General features: G+C 41.5%; 1 long non-coding RNA gene across 1 annotated transcript in view; it reads right to left on the bottom strand.

Moving 5' to 3' along the window:
• The window catches only part of LOC113456059, a 56,682-nt gene that overhangs the window by 42,262 nt on the left and 633 nt on the right, over window positions 1–13,787 (bottom strand). The window lies entirely within an intron of this gene.

Raw genomic sequence — 13,787 nt, 5'->3', positions numbered from 1 at the left:
GAGAGAGAGAGAGAGAGAGAGAGAGAGAGAGAGAGAGAGAGAGAGAGAGAAGAGAATGGAGAACCCAAATATAAACCCAAGCAGCTGAAGTCATCTGATTTTTGACAAAATGCCGAGCTACACACTGGAGAACAGACAACCTCTTCAACAAATGGTGCTTTGAAAACTAGATATCCACATACAGAAGAATTAAATTATATTCCTCTATTTCATAGCGTACAAAACTCCAAATGGATCAATGATCTTAATGTAAGACCTGAAACTACAAGGAAAACATTCCAGATCTAGATTTAGGCAGAGACTTTCCGAATGAGACTCTAGTTGCTCAGATAACAATGCCAACAATTGACAGATGAGACCTCACAAAGCCACAGGCTCCGTACAGCAAAGTAAACAGTTAAATGAATGAAGAGACACAATATAAAATGGGAGAAGATCTTTGCCAGCTATACATCTGACAGAAGATTAATATACAATATACACAAAGAACTCAGAAAAGTAAATAGTAGGATATCACCATGGCCAGTAAACGGACTAATAAAATGAACAGACAGTTCTCAAAAAAGGAAATAAAAATGGCCGCAAATCATATGACTAGCTGTTCAACCTCGCTGTTAGGTATCGCCAAAGAAATGCAAATAAAACTACACTGAGATTCTGTCTTAACCCAGTGAGCACAATAGCCAAGCAATTAACAGCAAACGCTGCTGGTCAGAATAGACCACAGGAAACTACACACTGTTGGAGGATCATAGACCAGTCCTGCCATTATGGAAATTAGTATGAAAGTTTATAAAAAAATAAATAGAAATAAATCTACTATTTGGCCCAGCTATACCACTCCTGGGTGCTTACCTCACCCCCCCCCCCCAAAAAAAAACCTTCCCTAGTCATTATATAGCAGAAATATTTGTATATCAATGCTAGTGAAATTATGGTGAAGTGTGGGTATCCAACAACAGAGGATGCGTAGAGAAGATGGGATATAGATACACAACAAGATTGCTTTTGGCTATGGAGAAAAGGAAAGTCACATGCGGGAGGAATGGAGGCAACTAGGGTGATCACATTGGCTGAAGTAAGCAGTCCCCGAAGGACTAATAATGTGTTTTCTCTCGCTTGTGGTGCCTACATTTCATACAGTCACATAAAAGCAAGTATGTATATGTTAAATAAAAGAAGTCAACTTAAGGGGACCAACTTAGGGATGAGAAAAGAGAGGATCAGGGCAAGTGGGATGGGTTGTATCTTCAACACACAATATGCTGAAAATACCCATGTGTAACACTGCCACGTCCAATGAGTAAGCATAGTGAAGATTTTAAACTCAAATTTAAAAAGAGTAAGAGGACCCTGTCTTTAAGAACACATAGCACATCCAATCAGAATATGACTCTGGATAAAGGATTTGAGTTAAATTCTAGTATACTAACTAGAACCACTTGAGACTTTCATTTAACCTATCAGAGCCCATTTTGGGGATGATGACGACTCCGGCTGTAAGTGAAGGATAAATAGCAGAGTACAAATTAGTTTTATTATTCAGTCACTTGTATCATTATCCCGCCTCAAGTGTTCCCGCCTTTTTGCAGTTGATCCCCATTGTAACTCTCCTCATCTCAGCAGAGCATGCTGCCGGTGCTGTGAAATGCTAATCGAGGCCCCCACACCCCCAAACACTTCTCTGCTCCCATCAACACAGCTCTCCATTATCTCTAGTTTTCTCTTGCTGTTGCTGAACACCTATTGGCTGCTTCTACTGCCTCATAACTTGTACATCTATGCTTTTAATCACTTCAAAACTCCAACTTTTTGTACTACAGGTCTTCCTTTCAAGACCACAACTTCTACAAGTATCAAAATGGAGCCCAGAATTTCATGCAGATACCCTGATTCTTCTCTTGGATTCATCTTGATCATTTCAACGGAATGCTTAAGTATTTATAATGCTTTCTCTCCACCACAGCATCTTCCAACCTACCCTGATTTTTTTTTATTCTTGCCCATCTCTCAGATCCATCTTTTCTTACCTCAATCATCACATGACTTAAGCATCTTTGATGGTATTATTATAAAATCAGACTTGGAAAGATACCTTCGTGAGTTTTTCCACACTATCCCTGCTTACCCCCTCATCACCTGCTCTCACATCTGAAACTTGGTTGGAGAAGACAGAAGTCAGAGGACAAAAACAGTTTTGGATATTTTTCATACACTTCTGCTGTTCTGATACATTGCCCACTCTTAGTGAAAACCTCTTCTTAATCTTTCTCTTCTCTAGTCTTTTCCCTTCTCTCTTGCCCAGGACACTTTTCAAAGTCTCCATTTCCTTCCATTTAACACCTACTTCAGCTAAATCAAGAGAGATCTCCTTCCCCTAAACACTTTCACAAGCCCATGCTTGGGATCTTGTCAGCGGGGCTTCTCAGAATTCCCTCCAATTTTCCTCCCCTTCTCTCTTTGCCTAGGGAAAGTCTACTTAACTTTCAGTGCTTAGCTCCAATGCTACCTCCCCTAGAAACCTTACCAACTCTTGAAAAAATGAAATGAAAATTTAAAAACTTAAGGCAATAGTCCATATTGGCCTTGTTGTTGCTGCTGTTGTTACAAGGGTTCATTTGTTTGTTTTTATTGAAACAAGGCACTATTCTCAGCCATGTCTGACATTGAAATCACTCGCAAAAATCCTCCTGCCTTATTCTCCCAAGTACTAACATTACTTGGGCAAGGTGCCATGTCTGGTTCATATTAGTCTTATGAAAGCTGGCAGTAAGTGGAGAAAAGCTTGCTACTATTTTGAGTGATGGTAGTAATTGATCTCCTTCACAAAAAGCCACTGGTCCAAACCTAGAAAATTCTAAAAGAAGGGGATCTATCTCAGAATAGCAGTACTGGGGAGAAAACATTCTGAGAAGTCTCAATGCTTCCGGTGTCACTGGTCCTGATGTCCTTGTGTCCTACATAATCAGTTTTACATGAGAGAAAAAGGAAGCTTAAAATCTATTTACTGAGACAAACATGGCATGTACTCACTTATTACTGGATATTAGCTACTAAGTGAAGGGTAACCATGCTACAATTCACAGACCCAAATGGGTAAGTAACAAGGAGGGCTCAGGGTATCACATGGACCTTCCTGGGAAGGGGCAATAGAGTAGATTTTGCTGGCAGACTGGGGGCAGGTGGGGATGGAAAAAGGAGGGATCAGGTGGAGGGGAGGATGGAAGAAGCAAGTATGGTGGAGATGACCGGAATTGGAGGGGCAATGTGGAAACCTAGTGCAATGGAAACTCCCTGGAATCTACAAAGGTGACCCTAATGAAAATGCTTAACAATGGGAATACAGAGCCTAAACAGGCCATTCTTCTAAAGGTAAACCAATGACTGGTCGAACTTGAGACCTATGCCACGAAAGGGAGCCCATACCTGACACTGCCTGAACAGCCAGTGACAGGAAGCTAGATAGCCCAGAGACCTAGAGTAGAACCAACCATGACTGGAAAAAAATGAATGAAATGATTCTTAATGATATTCTGCTATGTTCATAGATTGGTGCTTAACCCAATTTTCATCAGAGAGCCTTCATCCTGCAACTTATGGAAACAGATGCCGACCAACAGCCACGCATTAGGCAGAGCTCAGGGAACCCGGAAGAAGAGGGGGGAAGAAGGATTTTAGGATCCAGAGGGACGAAGGATACCAGGAGAACATGCCTCACAGAATCAACTAAGCCGGGTTTATACAGGCTCATAGAGATTGAAGCAGTGATCATGGAGCCTGTATAGGTCTGTGTTAGGTCATCTGCATATGTGTTATGGTTGTGTAGCTTGGTGTTTTAGTGGGACTCCTAACAGTGGGAGTGGGGTGTATCTGATTCTTTTGCTAGCTCTTAGGACCCCTTTCCATCTACAGGTTCCTTTCCCAGGCTTGATATGAAGGTTTGTGCCTCGTCCTATTGTGACTTGTTATGTAAGCCTTGCTCATTGATAGCTCTGGGAGGTCTGCTCTTTTCTGAATGGAAACAGACAAGGAGTGGATCTGGGGGAGGGGAGGTGCTGCAGTGGAGTGTGGGGATTGGGAGGAGAGGAGGGAAGAGATATTGTGGTCAGGACATAGTGTATGAGAAAATAATTTAAAAAATTAATGTGTATGAAGTGCACAAAGTTTGATTCTGTGCCAGGAAACTAACAAGGAGTATCAATTTTTTTTCAAATTTTATTATGGTACTTTAGTGAATTGGTGCACAAATTGTGTACTTTGTAGGATCTCATGTGATATGTTAATATGTGATATATCATTAATGTATGAGTCAGGGTATAAATATCTCCCTCAATATTTATCTTTTCTTTTCAATTTTTTTGAAAAGTCTTAAATTTTCAAGTTGTTTGGGGAACTTGAGCACATTCTGCTGTCTACTGCTATGGAGTACAATACTGGAACCTATTTCTCCTTTCTAACTGAACCTCAGTTGAGGGTGTGTTTCTTAAGAGCAGTTTGGGTCTTTAAGCACAGTAACCAGCCCACAGTAGCAATGGGACTTTAAATTAGTACACTCTGGGCCAAGAAGCTCCTGGCAAGCATGCACTTAGTCTCAATTCATGACTTAAGACAATACATTTCATTAGTGTGAGTGTTCACATGTTCCTGCATGAAGATGTTGTGCACACATCTCTCTGTGTGTGGAGGCATCAGGATGGCACTGAGTCTCTCCCTCAGTCACTCTGAGGCAGCAAGGATACAGAACAGCTCAGCAACATGGAACTCTACTTGGTTTGAGATATACAACACATCCTTCTAACAACAACACATCCTTCTCCTGCTGATGTGTTTCACAATCTACAACCTCCCTTGTATGTACTATGAACACACACCTCTCCCCTAACAATTTCCTTCACTGCCTAGAATCCCCACTGCATTGACCTGCACAGAAACTCTCCCAAAACAATGTAATAAGTTTTCTACTTCCCTTACCAACCATAAGGTATGGCAGTTTCTATTCAAACATTCCTAGTTATATCTCAGATTAGGAGCAATAAGGCCAATCTGGTTTGAACTAGTTTGGAGTAGACGTCTAATTAGGCAAATTTTATCCTCTGAACAAACTTTCAGAAAGAATTGCCCATTCTTCACCTTATATCTATGCATAATTGGGCAGACGACACTGAGAGAAACAATTAATAAATGGGACCTCTTGAAACTGAGAAGCTTCTATAAAGCAAAGCACACAGTCAACACAATTTTCTGCAACCTACAGAATGAGAAAAGATCTTCACCAACTCCACATCGGACAGAGGGCTGATCTCCAAAATATACAGAGAACACAAGAAACTGGTCATCAAAAGAACAAATAATCCAATTTTAAAAATTGGATAGAGACCTAAACAGAGAATTCTCAACAGAGAAATCTAAAATGGCTGAAAGACACTTAAGGAAATGCTCAACATCCTTAGTCATCAGAGAAATGCAAATCAAAACAACTCTGAGGTTCCATCTTACACCTGTAAGAATGGCCAAGATCAAAAACACTGATGACAACTTATGCTAGAGAGGTTGTGGGGTAAAGGGAACACTTCTGGATTGCTGGTGGGAGTGCAAACTGGTACAGTCCTTTGGATATCAGAATGGCGATTTCTCAGGAAATTAGAAAACAACCTTCCTCAAGACCCAGCAATACCACTTTTGGGTATATATCCAAAGGAGGCTCAATCATGCCACAAGGACATGTGCTCAACTATGTTTATAGCAGAATTGTTTGTCATAGCCAGAACCTGGGAACAACCTAATGCCCCTCAACTGAAGAATGAATAAGGAAAATGTTGTACATTTACACAATGGAGTATTGCACGGCGGAAAAAAAAATTAATCTTGGAATTTGCTGGCAAATGGATGGATCTAGAAAACATCATATTGAGCGAGGTAATACAGACCCAGAAAGACAAATATCATACGTACGCACTCATGTGACTTTTAGACATAAAGAAAAAGAAAAGCAGCCTACAATTCACAATTCCAGAAAACCTAGACAACAATGAGGACCCTAAGAGAGGTATACATGGATCTAATGTACATGGGAAGTAGAAAAAGACAAGATCTCTTGAGTAAATTGGGAGCTTGAGGACCATGGGAGAGGGTAGAAGGGGAGGAGAGGAGAAGGGAACAGAGCAGAGAAAAATATATAGCTCAATAAAAATAATAAAAAAGAAATAATTGGGCGTGCATATTTCTAAAGTCAGATGCATTGTGGAAAGGGACATGTACAATAAGGAAAAACTTACATAATCTAAACCTGTCAATCAAAACAGACAACCACTCACACTATGCCCCGAACAACAAATCCCTTTCTCTTTTGAACTCTATAAAAAAAAAAAAAAAGTCTCACTAACAGCAGACATCCTTGGGCACTCCCCCATTCAGGTGGTCCACTGTCAGTCTCAACAGATTATTCTGAGTATAAATACTATCATTTTGCTTTTGAATGAAGACTACTTGCTGCTTTGCAATTGGTGTGTACCTTTATTATAATTCTTTTAATAAAAAGCTAAGAACCTTGTAATACCAGGCCCAGACACTGACCACTGCTAATAAATCTCCATCTTGTTTTTGTTTGTTTGTTTGTTTGGTTGGTTGGTTGGTTGTTGTTGTTTTTGAGGAACACTCAAAGTTAGCTAGATAAGCTGGGCAACAAACCCAGATGTGTTCTTGTTTCTATCCTCCCAGTGATAGATTACAGGTACATGCTACTATATACAGAATTTTACATAAGGTTCCATTTCCCCAACCCATTGTCATGTGTGACTTACTGTGGGTAACTGAAAACTCCACCGAGCCCCCAGTTTCCCTTTATATATATGGGAGGAGGGAAGACTGTGAAGTCAAATTAGATTATCATTACCGAATGACTTTGCATGGTACTAATAGATTTACTTCAATAGACTGAATAGAATACATTTATCTCTAAGTTCTGATCTTATGCCTAAACAACCTGACTTCACTAGTTAGTGATGCTGGCATTTCTATAGGGTATCATTTCAGTTATTTTTTCTCAGAGGCTGAAATGAGGGTGGGAAAAAAATGCTCCCAAGAGACAGAGGCTGGTAAAACAAACTGAAGGGAGGAGAGATGAAGCAATGATGCTAACAGTGTGAAAGATTACTCATTTAAGAATGCCTTTTATGATGTGGGATTTCCCTCTGTATGCTGTGATTACCATTGATAAATAAAGGGACTGCTCTGGGCTTATAGCAGAGCTATAGGGGAACAGAGATAGGCAGGAAAACTAAGCTGAATGCTGGGAGAAAGAAGGGCAGAGTCATAGAGAAGCCACGGTGCCTCTGCCAGAGACAGACTCTGGGAACTTTACCGGGTAAGCCACAGCCTCGTGGCAATACACAGATTAATGGAAATGGGTTAAATTAATATATAAGAGTTAGCCAATAAGAAGCTAGAACTAATGGGCCAAGCAGTGATTTAATGAATAAAGTTTCTATGTGGTTATTTCAGGGCTAAATGGCTGGGAACCAACAAGCAGCCCCTCCTCCAACACTTTTATATGCCACAACAAATTTCATTTTCAACAGTTCTGAAGCAGCTAATCTCCATGACATCTCATTTCTAAATCTGTGCCCAGAGAAGTAACTCCGGGAAGGATTTTCCCCAAATCCTCATTGTTTCTTTTATATACAAACTCATATCAAAGCCATTAAAATAGCTGTTAAGATAGGGTAGGAGCGCCTGCCACCAAGCCTGACCACCCAAGTTTGATTCCAGGAATCCACAAGGTGGAAGGAGACCAGCTCCTGTGAGGTGTACTCTAACCTCCACACATGTGCTGTAGAATGCACACTCTCTGCCCCTAAAAAATTCACAAACTATTTACTGTAAATATTTCATACTAAGTGAATGCATACACATTACATAATATGTATATATTGTTGTATTTTGTCTCTTATCATATACTAGAGAACTGTATACTTGACTTAACAAACCAATTGTCAGGATAGCACAATTATTTTCAAAGACGTCTCAGAGCTCTACACGTCCATAGGCAGCCTGTACCGCTGGACTCCACCTGAAAACAGTTAAGAGTACAATGGCAAACCTTTCTCAAAGCACCATCTCTAGAGAGCATCCTCATTTCTCACATCTGCTTATTTTTAAACTCAACTCCTTGAACATAAAACGCCACCTCCAAGTGCCATCCCTTTGCTGGGCTGACAAATCCCTGGGGGTTTTCTACGTATCTCTCCACAAGTCACAAGGACAGTGTGCTACAGTGGTTGGTTAGCACTGATAGCAAGGTCTTGTACGTCTATAACAACTAAGGTCTCTACATCACAAATGAAGTTATGTGAACTTTGATCTGCACAGCCTTCAGATCCTTTGACAATGGGGGGCTTGTTGTCCATTCAAAAAAGAGGCCACCTATGTCTGCCCTGCTGGAGGAAGAAAAAAGCAATCTTACCAGTATTAATAGGAGATAAATCCAGAAGGTGTTTCTGCTTCAGAATTGTGAAATCTCGGTGACAAACACATAGTTTTTTTAAAAAAAGAAAATATTTTCAATTAATCATGGGACTGGAAATTAGTTTATTAGTCATGGCTGTGTTCTGCCCTTTTAGCCAATTCTTTACATTAGTATGAAGACTTTATTGGTAAAGAGCAATGAGGAGTCACTTTCTGTCTTCAGTGGTCATATACACATGTGATCTATTGTTTGATCCTGGGTAAGACATTGTTCTACAATGTCAAAACTTACTGTTTCCAAAAAAATGTACTGTTTCATTTCTTTTAAAAAGATGTTTGTGGTCTACAGAGTTGTGGACCAGTGGTTAAAAGTACTGGCTGCTCTTGCAGAAGGCCTGAGTTTGGTTCCCAGCATCTACATCCGGTGGCTCTGACTCTGGCCTCTGTGGGCACATGCACTCACATGCAAACACATACACATGATTTAAAATAACAATACATAAAGCTGCTTATAGCCTTAGGTTCCAAGAGACAAAGAAGCACAAGTAATATTTTGACCAAATGGTGTTTCAATACATAAAAGTACAGGAACTAGAACAAACCCACCTTTAAGAAATGCCCCTGGGAAGCCGGGCAATGGTGGCGCACGCCTTTAATCCCAGCACTCGGGAGGCAGAGGCAGGCGGATCTCTGTGAGTTCGAGACCAGCCTGGTCTCAGGACAGGCTCCAAAACCACAGAGAAACCCTGTCTCGAAAAAAAAAAAAAAAAAAAAAAGAAATGCCCCTGGGTTGGGGAGAGGGGTCAGTGGTTGAAGTGGTGGCTGAGAAAGTGTGTGGACCAGAGTTTGGTCCCCAGGACTCACTTCACCATGTCCAGGTGGAAGTGGCAGAGACTGGGGAATTCTCCCAAGAAAGCTAGCTAATGACACTTCGTCTGTGTCCACTCTAGGTTTCATTGAGAGATTCGCTGCAATAAATGAGGTGAGGAACCGATGGAAGATGAATTCTGATGGCAGCATCTAGTCACAACATGCACGTGTCTGCATGCATATACACTCACAACTGCTACCTACTCCTACACACATTTGAATACACACGTGCAGGAAGCACACAGAGAGAAATGGAAAAGCAATGTTCAGGTGAGAGGTCTGCATGTTTTAAGTTTATGTCAGCCTGATGTGGCAGCATGATCTTATAATCCCAGCATTCGAGAGACTGAGGCAGGAGAATCGTCATGAGTAAAAGCACAGCTTGGGCTACAGTGTGAAATCCTATCTCAATAAATAAAAACAAAACCAGAAGCTTTATGTCTACTGGAACTACGACAGAGATCATGCGGCATACGTTGGTCAACACACAAACTTGAAACTGTGCCTTTAGCACATCTTGGGATCAGCCTTGGACCCAAACTCAGTTATTCTTTTCTAGTTGTTCCAGAAGTTGAACATCTCTAGAGGGTCCAGGCTAAGATTGGTTTCTTTTAGATTTGTCCCTCACCCCAGGCAAGAGAACACCTTCCAGCTCCAAGGGAAACCCAACTACTTGACAAAAAGCAAACAGAACTTCCCATGATTTCAGTCCTACAGATACACGGTCTTGAACCCACCTCTGTGACTTTTCTGATATTTTCTAAGTGGAAAGACAGCTTAGCTTCCCATTTCATCCATCTCAGACTTTATCAAAGGAGAGCTGATCAGAAAAGTGGGACTCTTGCTCCATTTCTCTCTGGCCAAAGTGCTCCGAAGAACCCGGGAAACCAATTTCTGACCTCCCCATTCCCCAAACTCATTTTTTAAAATTTTGACTTCTGAATCAACCCCAAATGACTAGTCAAGAACTCAGAAAATATAGGGTGCCAAAGACATAGCTCAATGGTTTTTCAAGGCATAGCTCAAGGCATAGAGAAGGCCTTGAGTTTTATCTCTAGCAATATTAAGAAAGATTTTTTTTACTGTCTGTAACTACGATATCACAGATAAATTCCCTTGCTCCCAATGTCTGGTCTGGAGCACTGGGAGGATCACAGGGCAGTAGACACACTGGAAGTAAACAGCGGCCTATCACGGTGGCCACAACTGAATTCACACTGTAGCCTGCCTTGCATTCTTCAAGAAGTTTGTTTTTTTTTCCAGACATTTCAAACTGTCTCTTCACAAAAGAAGGACAAGGTGATTCAGTCTAGGATTAAGACCAGTACTGGAAAGGGAAGGAGAAAGGACGCGTGGGTCGTTAGATGCTCACATATGCAAGGTCTCATACTTGGGATTTACATGTTTTCCTAGGGAACCCAAAAGATTTTTTCCAGACTCACATTAACAAACAGCCTGTTATCATTCCTTGGAAAAGAAAGAAATCATGAGTTTGTATTAACCACCAAGCACCCACTCACAGCATGTGGTATTAATTGAAAGGCTTCTGGGAATTCATGGTCTCTGCATGGAGGTATAGCCATCATTGACTGAAAGTACACTTAGAACTAAAATACTGAATAGTTAGCAAATTCTGAAAATAGTAAAGAACCTTAGAGTCCAGCCAGAGTGGGGAAAAAAATAGCATGAAAGGCAAAAAAGGGGGAAAACTTAGAATCTTTATTTTTCCCTGAGATGAACTTTTGGAGGGCAATGAAAATTGTCTACTTGGAGCCAAGTGATTTTTTTTCTAAGTTAAAACTTAAGTTTGCAAAATGCATGAAAGTGGCTGGTAGCTAAATTATTCCACCCTGCAAGTCAATGTATATGGAAACATTGTGAGTTGATTTCAATTATTTGAAGAGATAAACATGGTAGAAAGTCAAAGTGGCAGGTTGTAAAACCCAGCGCTCTCCTGCTCTGTCAGATGCCACATTGGAAGCAACTTCCTAGGGCTCTCACTTGGGCTGTGACTCTGGAAGCTTCAGAGGTTATCCAGAGTTAGCCCACTCACAGAAGATAATCATTCATTTATGAGCGTCATCCAAAACAGCAGCCAAGCTGAAGCTATAAAACAATAGAAAACCGAGATAGACGCCTACACAAACAATCGTGTGTGTTTGTGTGTGTGCGCGTTGGTTCATAAAGTGACCACACAGATTTCACATGCAAACTTAGATGACCCAAAATCACAACCACAGAGTCAGACTGAACTGAATTCAGAGCAGAACACACAGCAGTTCTGACCCTCCCGAAAATTTCCATGTAGGTTTGCACAGAATCAATTAATAAGTGAACGGGAAGCTTGACAGATGAGTAAGCCCTTTCCCACAATTTTAAAGAAGAAAAAGACAGCATTCAACAGGGATCGTGACAGAAGAAACTGCCGTGGGCAAGGAGGCTGAGGCGGGTCTCCACAGCCTCCCCAGCCTCCCCCCTCCACCTCCCACCAGACTTCTTGGTCTTACTCCATTTCCTAATTCTTGGGGCTGTACTGCTGAGTTGTTTATTAAAACGGTGTACAATGAAAACATTCCATTCCTCTATTCTATGAACCACTGTAATTTTCTCCCTCCTCCTGGACAGAGGCCACTAGGACAGGAAAGCTTCAGGAAAAAAAAAAAAATTCAAAAGCAGAGCAGTGAAAGCAAAGAAAACAATAGACAAGCCTGGCTTTGACAATGCCGTCCCTCAGTCCCCTTTCTATGCCTGCTGTGACACTGGCATTCAAGAGCAAGGGTGGCTGCCATCTGATGCATGGACAATGAACTGAGAAATACAAGGCAGAAGGGGGAAGGAAACCGGATGAATTCTGAGCTAAGATGCAGGGCTCTCACCTTGTCCAGGTTATTATTATTATTATTATCATTTTTGCAAAGAGGCTGGATGGAGGCGTCCCGCAGAGAAGAGGAGAAAAAGGTGTCTTGAATTGTTGAGAGGTTCTGAAGCTTTCTGCATTTGCAAATGCATTTCGAACTGTTTGCAGGGTTATGTGCTCTCTCTCTCTCTCTCTCTCTCTCTCTCTCTCTCTCTCTCTCTCTCTCGTCTTATGCCCTACAAACCTCCATCCCACCTCTCTGTTGGTATGAAGACCGACCTTCTGCCTGTGTAAGAAAGCCTGCGTGTTCCTCAGTATTTGCATCGGGACACACACCTGCATGCATTTCTGGCCGAAGGAGCCTATCACAGGGACTAGAGATATCAATTAGTCAGCAATAGCTGAGGCTCTCAACGCCTGTGATGGAACAAAGGTAGAAAAACTCACTTCTATCCCAGCAGCTGCATCATGCATCTCAGACTGTACAAAGCAATGCCTTTCTCTGTTTTTTCCTCCTACTTACGCCTAACTCTATGTCCTACTCTGGTTATTAACAAACCCAGCCCAGTAATTAGCTGTGGCGCATCCACAAACACGTGTGTTTCTTGGGCATCATTGGAAACAAGACGTGTTAAGCAAATGCCTTAAGACAAATACAAGCTTACAGCATATTTGATCCTTACTTCCTTTTACCCAGCTGTCACCAGGAGCTAAAAGTAACTGTGTGGCTAACGTTCTTTGTCTGTCTCGGTGGTTTCTGTGAAAGAAACTAAGGAAATTTAGCAGAGAAGAAAAGCAAAAGAAAACGTTCAGCTGCAGAAAAGCATCCTGGGAGGTTCATTCTTCTCCTCAGAGAAAAAGCACTTCAAGATTTACAGGCAGCCTAGGTTTTTGGCTAACGGGAGTGTTTGTTTTGGGGAGGGGTGTGCATGTTGGGGTGTTTAGTTGCTTTTGGAGAGTAACAGCTTGTGTTGGACATGCCTGTGCTCACTTGCGCTGGCTGGATTCTGAGCTCGCTCACCGTCTGAAATAAAATATCTCATTTTACAGAAACCTTCACACAACCTACTGGAAAACAATGGGTTGCCTTCAGTGGCCAAGGACACAGAAATATTGCTAACCTGAAAACAGGGGAGAGAGACTAACAATCGCTCTCCCGCACTTTCAAATTTCCAGAGGAATGGTGGGGTCTGGAGCCGAGTTTGTATGTGTGCTTTGTGCCCCTCCTTTCCCATACGTGGGAACTGGGATTTCTTTCATTAGACCTTCTTGTTAGAATTAAAATCATTTCCAACTAGACACAAAATATCGTGATGTTCTCTGACTCTGCAAAGGAGACAGTAGTCTCAACTGGAGACTTTTTTTTCCCCTGTAGCTGAGCTGGAACAGGAGTGCAGGCAGCCGCACAGCATTCTCTGTGGTCCGTCTACTCTGATCTCTTTTCTTGAGATTATCACTCTAAAGAGCATTCTCCCTCCCTGAGCACAACAGCTCAACAATAATTTCTCCCCTTTTAACACGTGAAGTAGCCACAGAAACTAAGAAATTTGGAGCTGACATTCAAAGAGAGACCCCAAAACAACAGATCATTAAAAAA

Source organism: Microtus ochrogaster, chromosome 5, assembly GCF_000317375.1.
Source record: "Microtus ochrogaster isolate Prairie Vole_2 chromosome 5, MicOch1.0, whole genome shotgun sequence".
Taxonomy (NCBI): Eukaryota; Metazoa; Chordata; class Mammalia; order Rodentia; family Cricetidae; genus Microtus; species Microtus ochrogaster.
The sequence above is the reverse complement of the archived record's forward strand: the minus strand, read 5'-3'. Positions and strand labels throughout refer to the sequence as shown.